Below are 14,858 nucleotides of genomic sequence, written 5' to 3' on the forward strand. Positions count from 1 at the left end.
AAAATCGTCTGTTGCTTGCAGCATCTGAGAGATAGTTCGCCGTTTTAAAAAAAACACCTTGAATGTGGATCACACCTTGGTTGAGTAGTTGAATCAGCGATGTTGTGTTAGATGGCAGGAAATGCACTGTTATGTTAGGATGAATGCTGTCCAAATGTTTAGGAATGCCTGGCGCATTGTCCAGCAACAAAAGAACTCTAAAGGCAAGATTCTTTTCCCAGCAGTAACGTCTCAGAGCTGTGTTACCTGATGCCGCACTGTTTATAACTTCCAACTTTTTTTTTCAAGTGTTAAAGCAGTTCTCTGCCGCTCGGCTGATGGCCCAGGACGTGACAGTGCACTCTTAAGGGGCACAGTTAAATATTTCAAGTACAAAATCACTGCACCATAGGTAAAACCAACAAAAGTTTTAAGAGCACAAGATCGCACACCCACACCTTGCCAAAACCAAAGCGAGACTGGCGGGAGTGAGATTGTGAGGCACGTGCACCTGAGTTGTATTGGTGGGAAAGCAGTGCTTATCCCAACAGTGAGACTGTGAGGTGTGTGCACGTGACTTGTATTGGTGGGAAAGCAGTGCTCCTCGCATAACTGAGTTTTGGACACACATAAGGAAACGTTGGTAGAAATAGGTTCCTCGCATAACTGAATCCACATTGTCTGAAGACGCATATGACGAGGATAGGGTGTACTACCAAGTAGTCTAAAATGTCAATCTTAATAATGATTTCTAAAATCTTAAGAACCAATGTCTTGTCTGTACTGCTATAAATGCAGGAGCAGTATGTGGTTAAGTGCCTTGCTCAAGGACACACATACCACCTCAGCTGAGACTTGAACTAGTAACCATCAGCTCACCAGCCCAAAGCCTTAACCACTTAGCAACATGCCAACACATGTCAGACTAACTGTCCCCTTATTTCTTGTCTTGTCTCTTCTTGAGCAGCAGTGTCATATTTGAAATTTTCCAGTCCTCTGATGTGAAATTTTCACTCTTACTGACTCTAGTGAATCTTAAAAGATCACTACTAATGCCAACACAATCTCTTCAGCTACCTCCTTCACTTCCAGGGTGTAGTCTATCTGATCCAGATGACTTATCCATATTCAGGCCCCTCAGCTGCCCCAGTGTCTTATCCTTAGTAATGGTCACTACACTTATCTCTACCCTCTGACTCTCTTGAATTCCTTTTTTTTCACTTTTTTTTTATTGTTTTCAAATAGTTACAGAATAAATGTGTATGAAAAAAAATCTGTTGCCCAGCCCCCCTCCCCTTAACCCTTCCCCCCCCCCAACATCCCTATTAAAAAAAAAATAAGAAAGAAAGGGGAAAAAAAAGGGAATGCCTGGATATTGGAAGATCCCCACATGCTCCATGGAGTTCTCATTTTTTTAATATATGTTAAAATTCTTTTTCTTTTTACTGGCCCATTAAGCCCATTAACATTAAAACTTAAAAAATTTAGTAGATTAGTCATTTTTTTTATTATATTACTCCAATCTATAATAATACCTAATCTTTCAACTTTCGTGGTATCCTGGGAAATCTTTATAAAAATCTCCATGTTGCTATGTGTGTCCCCACCAATCATCCAGGCAAAAAGATAGAAGAAAATTAAAATATAAAGAAAAAAAAACAAAATACCCCCCTACTAATGTTGTGGAAAAAAAACACAACATTACCCCCCTCTGTTGTACGGGTCATGGCAACCGCCATGATTACACACGTGAATCCCGCAGTAACCGATCCAAAGCTCCCCAGCCCCCCTGCAACATAAAAAAGTATATGTATAAGAAGAGAAAAAAAAAATACTATTCTCATTTAGTATTTATAAAATTTTGCTTTTCTCTTCTATAATATCCATAAATGTCCATCACTTCTGTTCGTTGGGTCTATCTTCATCTTTAATCCATTACGTTTGGAAGCCTCTATGTGTAATTAGCGAATAGATGGAAGTTCTTGTACAAACACCTCCGCTTTTCGATAATCGGAAAAAAAAAAATTTCCCTCCTCCAAAAAAATTATCAGTGTTGCTGGATGACGCATTATAAATTTATAACCCTTTTCCCATAAGGCTTTTTTCGCTGGGTTAAATTCCTTCTTTCTCTTCAACAGGTTGTAACTTATATCAGGATAAAAAAGAACTGGTTTCCCTGCTATCATCAGTGGCCCGTTTCTATTTTTGGCACTTTGGGCAGCGGCCTTCAGGATCTTTTCTTTGTCTTGGTATCGTAAGCATTTTATCAAAATTGATCGTGGGTTTTGATCAGCTCGAGATCTTGACCTTAAAGATCTATGCGCCCTTTCAATCTCAATTGGAGTTTCTCTTTCCATTTCCAATTTTTTAGGGATCCATTTTTGAAAAAAATTTATTGGATCTTCTCCTTCTATATCTTCTTTAAGTCCAACAATTTTAATATTATTTCGTCTACTGAGATTTTCAAGCTTATCAATTTTTTCCATAAATTGTTTTCTTTCTGATGTCCAAGCAGTATTTTCATTTTCCATTTTGTCCATTCTTTCAACCATGTCTTCCATTGTAGTTTCCAAGTCCGTAATTCTTTTTTCCATTTTTTCCTGTCTCTTTGTCATTTTATCAAGCATAATCTCCATATTGGTCTTTTTTTTTCCGAGTATTTTTTGATTATTTTTAATTACTTTTGATGTGTCTAATTTACTCATTATTTGCCTCAAAAGTCTTTTCTATATTTCTAGAAGGACTTTTAACTCCTTCTTCACCTGATCTTTCCGGAAGATTTGACTCTCCCTCCGATTCGCTATCACTTTCAGTTGCAGTGGTAGCTGGGTTTTGTAGTTCTTGTTGCTCCCGTTTGCGCATGCTCCATCCTTCGCGTTTGCGCATGCTCCATCCTTCGCGTTTGCGCAGTTCACGATGGTCTTTTCCTTTAGAAATGGCCAATGTTGCCGCAGTCTCCTGTTCCGTATCGCCGGTGGTATAATGTACCTGAGACCGCGGTTCCTCGGTAGATGTGGGCCTTGTTCTTGTTCCAACTTGCGTAGTCTTCCCGGTATTAGTTTTCTTCATCTTCCTTCCTTGAGGCATAGCTTGACACAGTCCGGAGTAGTTTATAAGTATTTTAAGTAGTTTAGAAAGTATTGACTTTTCTTCATTTAAACATTAATTTATTAACTTTTTACGGGAGAGCTGGGTTCCTGCGTCTCGATCCTACGTCATCACGTGACGTCCCCCACTCTCTTGAATTCCTGACATGTTACTAGGGCCTTGCGTTGTGAAGACTGACCCAAAGTACTTATTTAGCTCCTCTGTCATTGGAATTCATTTATTATTGTCACATGTACCAAGATACAAGGAAAAGCTTGTCTTGCATACTGTTCATAAAATTCATAGAGCATTGAGGTAAAACAATAACAATGTTGAATAAAGTGTCACAGCTACAGAGAAAGCGCAGTGTGGGTAAAAATCAAGTGCAAAATCATAATGAGGTAGATTGTGAGGTCAAGAGTCCAACTTCTTGTATGAAGAAGCAAACACAAGGAAATCTGCAGATGCTGGAAATTCAAACAACACACAAAATGCTGGTGGAACACAGCAAAGTGCACTCTACAAGGAGAAGCACTGTCGACGTTTCGGGCAGAGACCCTTCGTCAGGACTAACTGAAGAGAAAGATACTAAGAGATTTGAAAGTAATGGGGGAGGGGGAAATGCAAAATGATAGAAGACCGGAGGGGGTGGGATGAAGCTAAGAGCTGGAAAGGTGATTGGCGAAAGTGATACAGAACTGGAGAAGTGAAAGGATCATGGGACGGGAGGCCCTGGGAGAAAGAAAGGGGGAGGGGGACCTTATATGTATCTTGACGATGTCTCAAGTTACAACAGTATCTAGATCAACTGTGAAAGTTGGCAAGGGATGATATCTGCCTTTACCAGATTCTTCCAGCAACTTGGTTCATGTATCCACCCTGCTCGTGCGGAAAAATCTGCCCCTCAGATCCCATTTAAATCTTAACCCCTCTTACCTTACCAAGTGCTCTCAGTTTTAGATTCTCCCACTCTGGAAAAGGACTATGACTATGTTGCCCATTTATGGCCCTCATAATTTTATAATCGTCAGCCTCCTTTGCTCTAGGTAAAACATTCTACCCTATCAAATAATTACTTATAAATCAAGCTCTCTAGTTGAGGCCAACATTCATTTTTCTACACCCCATTTAGCCTCTTTCCTATAGTATGGCAAGCAGAACTGCAAACAATCCCTTGGCCAACAAAGACAATTTACTATATGCTTTCTTCACTACTTTGTCCACCCAGATTTCCACTTTCAGGGAAATGTGTATTTGTCCCTCAAGTTCTCACTATTGCCTCCCCTTGTCAAATTTCACAGTTCATATAGACACTGTTATAACTTCAGACATCTTCTTCACTGTCCTCAATTCTGATGTTATCTGCAAACTTACAGATTATGCCACCTATACTTTCTTCCAAATCATTGATATGTAACAAACAATTAAAAAGTCAACACAGATCCATGTGACACACCACTGCATTTAGGCTCCAATCTGAAAAGGAAACATCCATTCCACCCTCTGCTTCCAGTCATCAAATCAATCTTGTATCCAATTTGCTTTCTCACCCTTGATTTCCCATGAACAAAACCATAGTGACTAACCAGTCCTTGCTTCTCCAAATACAAATAATCCCAGTCTCTCACAAGGATGATGAAGCATACAGAGATGAAATAGATTGGCTGATTCAGTGGTGTCACAGCAACAACCTCACATCCAATGTTAATAAGACCAAGGGCTTCAAGAGGTCAGGAGAACATACTTCGAGGGGTAAGCAGCTTCAAGTTCTTGGGTATCAACATCTCAGAGGGATTTCCTTTTTTAGTATTTGAGCACAAAGATGATTAATGCCATCTCTGTTTATGAGCTTCCCCAATCTTAGTAAACCTAACTCTAAGCACAAGGGACCAATCAATATAAAATGACTCATACTGGTCTAAGTTTCTGCTGGCAATAAAATTGAACTTTCTGGTGTTCATGATCATTACCCCATGTTAAAAACAGCAACCAAATTTAGTGTATGCCAAGTAAATGTGGAGGTTACACTATTTGTAGTTTTTACAAAGCTGAAATCAGAATCAGGTTTATTATCACTGGCATGTGCCATGAAATTTGTTAGCTTAGCAGTAGCAGTTCAATGCAATACGTAATTGCCTTGATTGTGTGGATAGTCAGAGGCCTTTTACAAGGGTTGAAATGGTTGCCACAAGAGGACATAGGTTTAAGGTGCTGGGGAGTAGGTACAGAGGAGATACCAGGGGTAAGTTTTTTACGCAGAGAGTGGTGAGTGCGTGGAAGGGGCTGCCGGCAACAGTGGTGGAGGTGGAACCATAGAACATTACAGCACAGGAACAGGCATTTTGGCCCTTCTTGGCTGTGCCGAACCATTTTTCTGCCTAGTCCCACTGACCTGCACCTGGACCACACCCCTCCATACACCTCTCATCCATGTACCTGTCCAAGTTTTTCTTAAATGTTAAAAGTGAGCCTGCATTTACTACTTCATCTGGCAGCTCATTCCACATTCCCACCACTCTCTGTGTGAAGAAGCCCCCCCCCCCAATGTTCCCTTTAAACTTTTCCCCCTTCACCCTTAACCCATGTCCTCTGGTTTTTTCTCCCCTAGCCTCAGTGGAAAAAGCCTGCTTGCATTCACTCTATCTATACCCATCATAATTTTATATACCTCTATCAAATCTCCCCTCTTTCTTCTACACTCCAGGGAATAAAGTCCTAACCTATTCAACCTTTCTCTGTAACTCAGTTTCTCAAGTCCCGGCAACATCCTTGTAAACTTTCTCTGCACTCTTTCAACCTTATTAATATCCTTCCTGTAATTTGGTGACCAAAACTGCACACAATACTCCAAATTTGGCCTCACCAATGCCTTTTACAACCTCACCATAACATTCCAACTCTTATATTCAATACTTTGATACTTAAAGGCCAATGTACAAAAGCTCTCTTTACGACCCCATCTACCTGTGACACCACTTTTAGGGAATTTTGTATCTGTATTCCCAGATCCCTCTGTTCTACTGCACTCCTCAGTGCCCTACCATTTACCTTGTATGTTCTACCTTAGTTTGTCCTTCCAAAGTGCAATACCTCATACTTGTCTAAATTAAGCTCCATATGCCATTTTCAGCCCATTTTTCCAGCTGGTCCAAATCCCTCTGCAAGCTTTGAAAACCTTCCTCACTGTCCACTACACCTCCAATCTTTGTATTATCAGCAAATTTGCTGATCCAATTTACCACATTATCATCCAGATCATTGATATAGATGACAAATAACAATGGACCCAGCACTGATCACAGTGGCACACCACTAGTTACAGGCCTCCTCTCAGAGAAGCAATCCTCCACTACCACTCTCTGACTTCTCCCATTGAGCCAATGTCTGATCCAATTTACTACCTCACCATGTATACCTAGCGACTGAATCTTCCTAACTAACCTCCCATGCGGGACCTTGTCAAAGGCCTTACTGAAGTCCATGTAGACAACATCCACTGCCTTCCCTTCATCCACTTTCCTGGTAACCTCCTTGAAAAACTCTTAATAGATTAGTTAAACGTGACCTACCACGAACAAAACCGTGTTGACTCTCCCTAATAAGTCCCTGACTATCCAAATACTTGTAGATCCTATCTCTTAGTACTCCTTCCAATAATTTACCTACTACCGATGTCAAACTTACCTGCCTATAATTTCCCAGATTACTTTTAGAGCCTTTCTTTAAACAACGGAACAACATGAGCTATCCTCCAATCCTCCAGCACCTCACCCGTAGATACCGACATTTTAAATATATCTGCCAGGGCCTCTGCAATTTCAACACTAGTCTCCTTCAAGGTCCCAGGCAATACCCTGTCAGGTCCTGGGGATTTATATACTCTGATTTGCCTCAAGATAGCAAGCACCTCCTCCTCTTCAATCTGTATAGGTTCCATGACCTCACTACTTGTTTGCCTTATTTCCATTGACTCCATGCCAGTTTCTTTAGTGAATACAGACGCAAAAAACCCATTTAATACCTCCCCCATTACTTTTGGTTCCATACATAGCCGACCACTCTGATCTTCAAGAGGACCAATTTTATCCCTTACTATCCTTTTGCTCTTAATATAGCTGTAGAAGATCTTTGGATTATCCTTCACCTTGACTGCCAAAGCTACCTCATGTCTTCTTTTAGCCCTCCTGATTTCTTCCTTGTATTTTTTTGCACTTTTTATACTCCTCAAGCACCTTATTTGCTCCCTGTTTCCTCACTTACCAACGACATCCTTGCCAGAGAACAACCTGCCCCAATCCACGCTTTTTAGATCCTTTCTCATAGCTTCAAATTTGGCCTTTGTCCAGTTTAGAACCTCAACCCGAAGACCAGATCAATCATTATCCACGATCAAGTTCAAAATAATGGTGTTATGATCACTGTAACCAAAGTGTTCCCACACACTTACGTCACCTGTCCTAACTCATTTCCTAATAGAAGATCTAATATTGCATCCTCTCTAGATGGTACCTCTATATATTTAGAAAACTTTACTGAGCACATTTTACAAACTCTAACCCGTCTAGACCTTTAACAGTATGGGAGTCCCAATCAATATATGGAAAATTAAAATCCCCTACTATCACAACTTTTTCTTTCCTGCAGTTGTCTGCTATCTCTCTGCAGATTTGTTCCTCCAATTCTCGCTGACTATTGGGTGGTCTATAATACAACCCCGTTAATGTGGTCATACCTTTCCTGTTTCTCAGATCCACCCATATGGCCTCAGTAGACAAGCCCCCTAATCTGTCCTGCCTGAGCACTGCTGTAACATTTTCCCTGACGAACAATGCCACCTCCCCATCCTTCATCCCTCTGCCTCTATCACGTCAGAAACATCGGAACCCTGGAACATTAAGCTGCCAGTCCTGCCCCTCCTGTAGCCACTAATGGCTACAATGCCATAATTCCACGTGTTAATCCACGCCCTCAGCTTGACAGCCTTCCCCACAATACTCCTCGCATTGAAATAGACACACCTCGGAAGATTATTACCACCACACACAACCCTTCTATTTGTGACTTTGAACTTTTAACATTATTTATTTTCACCCCCACTCTGCTGTCTACTCTGGCACTCTGGTTCCCATAGCCCTGCAAATCTAGTTTAAACACCCCCCCCCCCCCCCGCCCAACAGCACTAACAAACCTCCCTGCAAGGATATCGGTCCCCGTGTAGTTCAGGTGTAACCCGTCTCTCTTGAACAGGTCCCACCTGCCCCAGAAGACGTCCCAATGATCCTGAAATCTGAAACCCTGCCCCCTACACCAGTTCCTCAGCCACATGTTCATCCTTCACAGCATCCTATTCTTACCCTCACTGGCACGTGACACAGGTAGCAATCCTGAGATTACCACCCTCGAGGTCCTGCTTTTTAAGTTCCTACCAAGCTTTCTATACTCACTCTTCAGGACCTCTTCACTCTTTCTTCCTACATCATTGGTACCGATGTGTACCATGACATCTGGCTGCTCACCCTCCCATTTCAGAATGCTGTGCACACAATCAGAGACATCCCTGACCCTGGCACCCAGGAGGCAACAAACTATACAGGAGTCACTGTCACGACCACAGAACCTCCTGTCTGTACCTCTAACTATCGAGTCTCCTATCACTACTGTTCTCCTCTTCTTCCACCCTCCCTTCTGCACTGCAGAACCCAGCTCGTCCCAGGTAAGTCTTTCCTCCCCCCCCCCCACAACAGTATCCAAATCGGTATACTTGTTGTTGAGGGGAATGGCCACAGGGGAGCCCTGCTCTGCCTGCCCTTTCCCCTTCCCTCGCCTGACAGTAACCCAATTACCTGTGCGCTGCTCCTTTGATGTAACTACCTCCCTGAAACTACTATCTATAAACTCCTCATTCTCCCGAATGATCCGGAGGTCTTCCAGCTCCTGCTCTAGTTCCCTAACGTGGTTTTTTAGGAGCTGCAACTGGATGCACTTCTTGCAGGTGTCATTGTCAGGGACATCAGAGGTCTCCCTGACTTCCCACATCCTGCAAGAGGAGCATTCCAACATCCTGTCTGGCATTCTCTCTACTCTAAACAAAGCAAAACTTACCAGAACCTACCCTCGCCTTGCCTGTTCATGATGAAGCCTGTTGAGCCAAAGCCATCCCATTCTGACTCACTCCACTCCAATGATGGCCGCTGTATATGGAGGTCTTTTTTAAACCTTTGGCACTCTACGTCATGCACCTGTGCAGTCAAACCTCATTTCCCTGAGCAGTTAAAAAAAGGACTTCTCTCTGAGATGCCTTTACTCCTTCAATCTCAGCCTCTTACTTTGATTTAAAAATGATACAATAGGGTCTTGTCATGGTCCAGTCCATGAAGTCCCATTCTGGTTCACGGTCTGGTCCATTGTTCCTTATTCCAGGTTTTCTGGTTTTCCCTTGTTCTGTTGAGTGCTCTAATTGAGGCACCTGATTCTCATTTTGGGCTGGCTACATAAATAGCTCCTTGGTTCAGCTTCACTTGCTGGACTGTTCCCTTTACCTTCCTCCTGAAGTCTTTGCCTGCAACCACACCTGTGGCCTTACCTGTATTGCTGTCAATTTCTACTGCCAGAGCAAGACCGGAGCCTTGCTGTGTCTAGATAAGGAACTGTCTGTCGTTGTTTGGAACTGTCTCTGTGTCCATGCCTTCGCTAGGTAGGCCTGGCTGTTTGCCGCTACCTTGTGTTGGGAACCGTTGGCTCCATGTTCCCGACTCCCTCAAGGGCACGGCTCTGTGTTCCCGTCTCCCAAGCCCCGCCTAGTCTCGCAACCAAGCCTTGAAGAACCCAAGCCATGTCCGGTTCTGTAGCCATGTCATGTCCTCACCTAGTTCTGGGGTCCGAGCCCGAGTCAAGACCCAGGTTCTGGGTCCTTGTGCAGTCTCTGGCTCAGAGTCCAAGCCCAGGCTCCTAGTTCCCAGTTCCTTGTCCTGGTCCCGCTTTCTTAGCCAAAGTCCTAGCCCAGGTCTGTGTTCAGTTCCATCCCTAACTCTAGTCCAGTCCCCAGTACTTCAGTGTCTGTGTCTTGCATTTGGGTCTGCTCCCAATGCCCACCCCCCCCCCCCCCCCCGGTATGACAGGTCTTTTAAGAGACTTTTGGATAGGTACATGGAGCTTAGAAAAATAGAGGGCTATGGGTAAGCCTAGTAATTTCTGAGGGGCATGTTTGGCACAACTTTGTGGGCCGAAGGTCCTGTATTGTGCTGTAGGTGTTCTATGTTTCTATAATCCAACAGAGAAAAAAATAATAAATAAAATAAAAACAGTAATAAATAAACAAGTAAATCAATTACGTATATTGAATAAATTTAAAAAACATGCAAAAACAGAAATATTGTATATTTAAAAAAAGTAAGGTGATGTCCAAAGATTCAATGTCCCTCTAGGTATTGAATGGCAGAGGGGAAGAAGCTGTTCCTGAATTGCTGAGTGTGTGCCTTCAGGCTTCTGTACCTGCTACCTGTTGGTAACAGTGAGAAAAGGACATGCCCTGGGTGCTAGAGGTCCTTAATAATGCACGCTACCTTTCTGAGACACCGCTCCCTGAAGATGTCCTGGGCACCCTGTAGGCCAGTACCCAAGACGGAGCTGACTAGATTTATAACCTTCTGCAGCTTCTTTTGGTCCTGTGCAGTAGCCCCTCCATACCAGACAGTGATGCAGCCTGTCAGAATGCTCTCCATGGTACAACTACAGAAGTTTTTGAGTGTGTTTGTTGACATGATTTAATACATGCCAATCATTTAAATTGGCATGTATTTAGGCTTTTTATGACCTGTTTCCTTTTTTATGTCGGTACCACATATGGCATTTACTGCCTCCTGCCATTTTAGCTTAATTTTACTTTCTCTATTTGTCTAGTCTGGCCTGTTAGGCATGTAGGTCACCCTTAGTATTAACATACATTACATGGATAAAGAATTTATTCTGATCCTTTCTACTATAAAAATGATAATTTATTTGTGGTCTTGCCCTATCAGAGATACTCTATTGTGTTTTATAAGGATCAAGGATCAACTTTATTCAATGTAAACATTTACATATATTAGGAATTTGCTGTGTTGTGTTGATGAGGGTGCACTATTCAACGTAAAACAATAATGTTCAATAATTATAAAATAAAGAATTATATAAAAATAGAAGATAAAGAAAGGATATAGGATAAAATGTGCATAAATACATAAATCCAGTCAAGAACCTATCAAGCTCTGCCTTAAATATGCCTGGCCTCCGCAGCTGCCTGTGGTAAGAAATTCCACAAATTCACCACCCTCTAGCAAAAGAAAATTTTCTTCATCTGTTTTAAATGGATTCTCCTCTATCCTGAGGCTTTGCCCTCTGTCCAAGACTCTGCTTCTACTCTTTCTAGGTCTTTCATCATTCAATGATTCCAGAGGTCCAATCAGCATCAGAAGCAGGGCACTTTGATGAGTTTACTTGCAGGTTAGTGGCTAGTATAAAAGGAGAGCTTCATGGGCGTTTGGACATTCCAGAGGTCCAATCAGCATCGGGAGTAAAGCACTGCAAATTAAATAAAAGTACGGAAAGTGCAAGCAGGACAGCCATTGTTGGGAGTAGACCAGTGGTGAGAGTAGGAGTGTCAGACTTTGACTCAAGAAGAGGTTGAGGCCAAAGAAACAGGTTAGAAGATTTGGTCTTGGTTGCCTATTGTACAGCGCAGGCAGGATGGCAGATATAGCAGTGGAATGCTTCTCCTGTAGGATGTGGGAATGTGGGAATCCCTGATGTCTATACTTGTGGGAAGTGCAGCCAATTCCAGCTCATGAAAGATTGCATTTAGGAGCTGGAGCTGAGGTTGGATGAACTTGGGATCATCCGGGAGGCAGAGCAATTGATAGATATGACTTTTGAGCAGGTTTTTACACCCAGATTGCAGAATTCAGTGAATAGATGGGTGAAAAAGAGAGGTAAAGGGAGAAGGAAATCAGTGCAGGACCCAGGGCCCTTTATACCCCTTTGGATACTACTGGGGTGGGGGGTGACCCATCTGGCAAGGCAGCAGCAGCCAAACCAATAGAATTGTGGCCAGCTCTGAGCCTCAGAAGGGTAGGGTGGTCAGGCAGAGCAAGACTCATAGGGGACTCAGTTATTAGGGGGACAGATAGGAGATACTGCGGCAACAAAATAGACACCAGGATAGTGTGTTGCCTCCCGGGTGCTAAGGTCCAGAATGTCTCTGAGCAGTTGCAAGGTATTCTTGAAGGAGAGGGTGAGCAGCCAGAAGTCATGGTACATTTTGGTACCAGTGACTTAGGCAGGAGAGGGGTAGAGGTCGTGTGCAGTAAGTTCAGGGAGTTACGAAGGAGGCGGAAGAACAGGACCTCCTGGTGCCATGAGCTAGGGAAGATCAGAACAGGAAGCTAGCACAGAAAAATGAGTGGTTGAGGAGATGGTTCAGGGGGCAGAGTTTCAAGTTAGGTCATTGGAACCTTTTCTGCGGAAGGGGTGACCTGTACAAGTGGGATGGGTTGCACCTGAACTGGAGAGAAACCAATATCCTGGGAGAGAGGTTTGTTAATGTTATTGGGGAGGGTGTAAACTAGATTTGCGGGGTTGGGAACCAAAGTGAAGAGGCAGAGGATGGGACAGTTGGCACACAAACAGTGATGGCTTGTAGGGAGGTTATGAGGAAGGACTGGCAGATGATAGAGTAAAGAAGCACTTAACCAGATGGTTTGAGATGTGTCTATTTTAATGTAAGGAGTATCATGAGCAAGGTGGATGAACTTAGAGTGTGGATCAATACTTGGAACTATGGTGTTGTGGCCATTGCAGAGACCTGGATGACTTAGGCAGGAATGGCTTCTGAGTGTGCTGGGCTTCAGGTGTTTCAAAAAGGACAGGGAGGGAGGCAAAAGAAGTGGGGGAGTGGCACTGCTAATGAGGGATAGTATCACAGCTGCAAAAAAGGAGGAAATCATGGACAGGTTGTCTTCTGAGCCATTGTGGGTGGAAGTCAGAAACAGGAAGGGGGCAATAACTCCACTGGGTGTTTTATAGACTGCCCAATCGTAACAGATACATCGAAGAGCAGATAGGGAGGCAGATTCTGGAACAGTGCAATAATAATAGGGTGGTTGTGATGGGTGATTTTAACTTTCCGAATATTGACTGGCATCTCCTTAAAGCAAGTGGTTTAGGTGGGGTGGAGTTTGTTAGGTGTGTTCAGAAAGGTTTCCTGATGCAATATGTAGATGAGCCAACTGGAGGAGAGGCTGTACTTGATATGGTATTGGGAAATGAACCTGGTCAGGTGTCAGATGGGAGAGCATTTGGAGGTAGTGATCACAACTCTATCTCCTTAACCATAGTGCTGGAGAGGGACAGGAGCAGAAAATTTGGGAAAACATTTAATTGGGGTAAGGGGAAATATGATGCTATTAGGCAGGAACTTGGGAACATAAATTAGGAGCAGATGTTCTCAGCAAAATGCATGGCAGAAATGTGGCAAATGTTCTGGAAACATTTGCATGGCGTTGTGCATAGGTATGTTCCATTGAGGCAGGGAAAGGATGGTAGGGTAAAAGAACCATGGTGTACAAAGGAAGTAGAAAATCTAGTTAAGAAAAGTTTACGAACGGTTCATGAAAATAGGTACTGTTAGAACTCCAGAAAATTACAAGGTTGCCAGGTAGGAGTTCAAGAATGAAATAAGGGGAGCTAGAAGAGGATATGAGAAGATAGGAAAACTCCAAACTTCTACAAGTACATGAAGAGCAAGAGCAAGAGGATGAGCCATATGAGAATAGGACCAATCAGGAGTGAGTGGAAACATGCATGGAGCCAGAGGAGGTAACAGAGGTACTTAATGAATACTTTGTTTCAGTACTTACCATTTAAAAGGACCTTGGCAATTGTGGGGTTGACCCAAGGCTGATTTATACTTCCGCGTATTGGCTACACCGTGGGCCTGATTTATACTTCTGAGTATGTTCTATGCCGTAGTGAGCATGCGTTGGTGTGCACCAAAACTCTAGTTGGCGGTGGGGTTTCTATGCCACTGTGTTGAGTTTCTTCGTGAGAGACATGGATGAGGAAATGCATTTCAAACATTTTCGTATGTCGGCAGATAGATTTGACGATTTGGTTCATCTATTTCCCATTGGTGTACAGACATGGCGGAGAAGAAGCAACCGGAAATGTGATGCTACCAAGCGGACCAATCACAGTTGTTGTGGTCTGCGACGCTGGAACGCGCGAGTTACTTTTTCGGGGAGGTGCACGTCGCCCTACGGCGTAGATGCGACGCAGAAGTATAAATTAGGCTTTACAGTGGATAGAAACGCCTGAGTGCATAGACATTAAGAAAGTGAACGTGCTGGAGCTTTTGAAAGGTATTAAGTTAGATACGTCATCGGGACCAGACAAGATAGATCCCAGACTACGTGGGAACTGAGGAAGGAGATTCCTGAGACTCTGCAGGTGATATTTGCATCATCAATGGGTACAAGAGAAGTACCAGAGCATTGGAAGGTTGCAAATGTTCCTTTGTTCATGAAAGGGAGTAGCGATAACCCAGCAAATTAGAGACTAGTGAGTCTTTCTTCAATGGTGACCAAGTTGTTGGAGAAGATCCTGAGAGGCAGGATTATGAGTATTTAAATAGATATAATTAGGGATAGTCAGCATGGCTTTGTCAAGGGCAGGTCATGCCTTACAAACCTGAATGAATTCTTTGAGGATATAACAAAACATGTTGATGAAGGTAGACCAGTGGATGGAGTGTATATGGA

The sequence above is a fragment of the Hemitrygon akajei genome, chromosome 10 (assembly GCF_048418815.1).
Source record: "Hemitrygon akajei chromosome 10, sHemAka1.3, whole genome shotgun sequence".
In the NCBI taxonomy this organism is placed as follows: Eukaryota; Metazoa; Chordata; class Chondrichthyes; order Myliobatiformes; family Dasyatidae; genus Hemitrygon; species Hemitrygon akajei.